The sequence below is a fragment of the Cicer arietinum genome, chromosome 2 (assembly GCF_000331145.2).
Source record: "Cicer arietinum cultivar CDC Frontier isolate Library 1 chromosome 2, Cicar.CDCFrontier_v2.0, whole genome shotgun sequence".
Taxonomy (NCBI): Eukaryota; Viridiplantae; Streptophyta; class Magnoliopsida; order Fabales; family Fabaceae; genus Cicer; species Cicer arietinum.
Genome location: NC_021161.2, coordinates 1,207,814 through 1,212,840, shown reverse-complemented (window position 1 = coordinate 1,212,840; position 5,027 = coordinate 1,207,814).

The window sequence follows — 5,027 nt, the reverse complement described above, 5'->3', positions numbered from 1 at the left end:
GCGTATGCGTTTTATCGGCGAAAATTGTGCTGCCAACTAAGTGCAATAGATACGCTCTAGCCGCACACTCAAACTGATTAGTTTGAATGAGACGACTATATAAGTCACGCAGCCACTGCAATCTATATTGGGCACATTTATTAAAATTAATTTCAGCTAGAGATTCCTCCCAAGTTGCACCTAAGTACTCATGTGCAGCTCTAGCAGCATTATTAGTACTCATATTCACAGGTGCATCAAAAAATTTACCATTCGGTGATATGTGAAGGAGAGTAGCTACGTCGTCTAAAGTAATGGTCATCTCTCCAAATGGCAAATGAAATGAGCTGGTCTCCCTGTGCCATCTTTCAATAAATGCCGAGACGAGACCAGCATCAACCATAGTGAGGTAGGCCGAAGAAAGAGGTAGCAGCCCAGATTCCCGAATCCAACGCTCTACAGGATGTGGCACAGGAACTTCAGAAAACTTCTTCAACTTCAATCCATGAGTAATGACCTTTAACGGTCCACGATCCTGCGAGTAATTACAAAGTAATTAATTAATTAAATAACATTAAACAAATAATTGAATAAATAAATTTAAATAAACAATTAATTAAATAAATAATTCAATAAATATATTTAAATAAACAATTACTTAAATCAACTTAAACAACTAATTGAATAAATAAATTTAAACAAACAACAAATTAAATAAACTTAATTAAATAACCTTAAACAAATATTTGAATAAAATAAATTTAAATCAACTTAAACAAATATTTGAATAAATAAATTTAAATAAATTTAACTAAACAATTAATTATATATAAATTTAACTAAACAATTAATTATATATAAATTTAACTAAACAATTAATTATATATAAATTTAACTAAACAATTAATTATATATAAATTTAACTAAACAATTAATTATATATAAATTTAACTAAACAATTAATTATATATAAATTTAACTAAACAATTAATTATATATAAATTTAACTAAACAATTAATTAAATAAACTTAATTTAATATTTAAATATATAAATTTAAATAAACAATTAAATATATAATTGAATAAATATATTTCAATAAACACTTGAATTAAATAGACTTAAAATGCCTCAAATTGAAATATACCTCTCCTTCCCATAGTCGCCGAGCCACGTGGTGCTCATACTGTGTCAACACATGTCTCAACATAGGTCCTCCGGGGAATCCAGCATCATCAGCATGTTCCATCTGAGGCTCAGGGACATCCTCCTCCAACTGAGGCTCAGGGACATGGTCCTCCATCTGAGGCTCAGGGACATCCTCCTCCATCTGAGGCTCACGGACATCCTCCTCCATCTGAGGCTCACGGACATCCTCCTCCATCTGAGGCTCACGGACATCCTCCTCCATCTGAGGCTCACGGACATCCTCCTCCATCTGAGGCTCACGGACATCCTCCTCCATCTGAGGCTCACGGACATCCTCCTCCATCTGAGGCTCACGGACATCCTCCTCCATCTGAGGCTCAGGGACATCATCATGGATGTCTTGTCTTCGACGACGATGCCTAATTTGACGATTTGCTTCGTTTCGTCGTCTATTTGATGTTGTTGGTGGAATTCTCTCTGCACCATCACCACCTCTATCACCACCTATAATATTGCGAATAATTTGGCCGAAAGCACCTCTCATCCTAGGCACTGCAACATATAAATATATAAATATTAAAAAAAATTATAAACAATAAAAAATCCCAATGTATAAATAATATATTAATAATATATAAATGTAATAATATATAAATAATATATTAATAATATATAAATGTAATAATATATAAATAATATGTCCCATTTAGTTTCAAAAATTATAAATAATATATAAAAGTATGTTTCGAACCTTTCCCAGATCCAAACCTTCGAAAGTGTGTTTCGAACCTTTCCCAGATCCAAACTTTCGAAATTAGGTTTCGAAACTTTCCCAGAACATTTCGAAAGTTTCCTTGGCCTTGCATTTCGAAGATTTCAAATTCAAGAAACTTTCGAAAGTTTCTTGTTTCGAAGATTTCAAAATGTTCGAGGAATGCATTTCGAAGGTTTCAAATTCAAGGAAACTTTCGAAACTTTCTTCTGTTTCGAATCTTACAAATGCATTTCGAAAGTTTCAAAAAATTGCAAAGTTTCGAAAATAAACTTACTTTTGCGTTTCGAATCTTTGAGATCTTCGAAGGTTGGGTTGAATCTGGATCGGATATTTGAAAGTTTCGAATGATTTGGTGAAAAGTGTGGGTAAATTTTTTTTTTGTTTTTATATATGTGATAGAGGGTAAAATAGTCTTTTAATCATAACTGGGGGGTGGCAGGTCAAATTGGGGAGTGCCTGGTACAAAACTCCCATTTTTTTGGTGAAAATTACTTTAGCCCATGGTCCTAGGCCTCTTGCAAAACTTAACTGTGGCTTCTGCTCTCCCCCTAATATTTTCAAAAGCCCCAAAAATATGTTTGAGTTGATCAATTCAAACGTGTATTTTTTTAAAATACATCTACCTATATCTTCATGGTTAGATTTGTTGCGTATAAAATTTAAACAGCAAACGTATATAATAAATTATATTAGTAATACTTAGTTTGATTACAATTTCTTTTAAAAAGAAATATAAGTAAAATGGTATCTGAAAAATGTATTCAATTAAAAATTAAGATTAGATATGCCAATTTTTTTAATTACTCTTTTTATTTTTATTTCATTCTAGAGTAACATGTTACACTAATTAATTGATAATTTAGAGTCTACAATTTTATATATGAGAAAATAAATGATGCAGTATCAATGAATCTTTGAATTTATTATCTCGTTAAAACTTTATAATTTCAATATTCAAATCTTTAAGTATTATTTAATGTATGATATTATGATTTTAGAACATAATATAACATGTAGGAACATATATAAACCAAAACACCGTTATTGTATACATCCACTTAATAACTAGAGTCTTTGTTTTTTAAAGAGTTACTTTTTACAACTAATTAAAGTCTTCTTAATTGTATTGTCTTGTATATGTTGATTAGTAATAATTAACTATGATGTAAGATAGTAGCTTAAGGTAATATGGAGCAAAATTATGAATCTATTTATGGACGAATGTAAAATTCGATAATTGTGTGATGTTAAAGTTTAAGCTAAGATATTACCATAAAAAAAGCTTTAGCTAAAATTTATATAATTTAATAATTTAAAGATAAAAGAAAACACACGAGATCTATAGTTATGTCATGAACGTGAATGGTGTGGGACAGGAAAACGCAAAAGGAATCAATCACTTTTAGAAAAGTGAGGAGTGATATATCTAATAAGTCCAGCCTACAACTCTCATAAAGTTTTTTTTTTATTTTTTTTATTTAAAATTTTTATATATATCTTAGAACTCTCATAAAGTTTTATATCATTGTGCTTAGTGCTACATAGACTTAGCGATTAAGATTGCTATAAATATAATCATATACCAAATTGTGGCTTCCTTGGCTGAATTAGTTGGTAAAAACAATTCTTCATGCAAATATTAGTAAAAATAAAAAAATCCATGCTAATAAATTAAGCAGTACTCTTTTTCAAATAAATTATAAATAAAGTTTTATCAAATTATGCATATTAATAAAGTTGTTCATGATATTTAATTTATGCAAAGAAAAAAAAAATTATATTATTGTCCAAATTACCATCTATAATTAATAAATTGAATCATCATAAATATAAAAAAAAATTAACTTAAATGAAGCATAGTTTAGATGTATTAATTTAGATAAAATTATTTAAAATTTACTTAAGTTTTATTTAAAATATATGAATTAATTTTAGTTATTTTCTATCCTTAAAAAAAACTAAGGAACCATTTGAAATTTTTGTCCTAAAATTAAAATTACATTTGCAAAGTGAAGGTGGGGTAGGGGAGAGACAGAAAAGAAAAACATCCTACAGGAGCTTCCTCAATACCCTATTTGGCCATAATTTAGGCACATTGGTTCAACTTTGTATTAATTTTCTAATAATAAATAGTGCAGCTTTTTACTCATACATTGCTCAATAGGAACTGGTCTTGAATTTTTTTAATTAACTAAGATTTCGAGTTTGAATTTTATTGATGAAAAAACAAATTAGAAGGAAAATTCTATTAAATGGTTAATCATTTTTTTACTAGAGATTAGTCATTAACAAAGATAAATACTTCTCCCCTACAACTTAATTAAAAAACTTTAGAAACTTAGACTAGTGAAAACTTGATTGATAAAGGTTTTTAAAATACTAAAATGAAAAATTCTTATTTGTTTTATAATATAAGAAGCAAAAAACCAATATAGTAAAAGAAAAGCAGAAAACCAACTATAATTCTATGGAATACAACTATTGTCTAAAAAACTCAGTACAAGGTATTTTAAATGTTTTTTTATTCGTATTTTTAATATTTAAATTTTGTTATAATTCCATGAATTTTAATTAATCCAAATACCTACTTAGTATATGATGGTTATTTTGATTATTGGCATGTTGTAAACGATGTTGGCATTCCTTAATTAATTTGATTGTTCAAAATTGCGTAAAAGGCTAAAATTGTTCTAAGTTCTAACCTCATAAAGCTGGCAACATTCAAAGGAGTCATTTTCTATTGCCCCATATGCATCTGTATTAAACTTTTACATAAAAAATAACTGACCAATTTGAATAGTATCAAGAAAAACTTAAGAAGAAAATAAAGCCACAAATTGTTTAAGAACTATTAATTTGCATGCCTTTGTTGTGTTTTTCATTCATTTGCACTCATTTAAGATATAATAAATAAAAAAATCACTATAAAAAATATAGAGAATGCACAAAAAAATGGATTTCCTACATTTTTATTCGAGGTACTATAGGTGAAATTGTGAATATTTTTAATGAATATTAAATGTGTAGATAACTTTGTAAACAAAAAAGCAATTATACGTGATTTTTAATGGCTTAAAAAAATTAGTTTATTTGGAACAACATCACTCACCACAAAGCTTTTCACG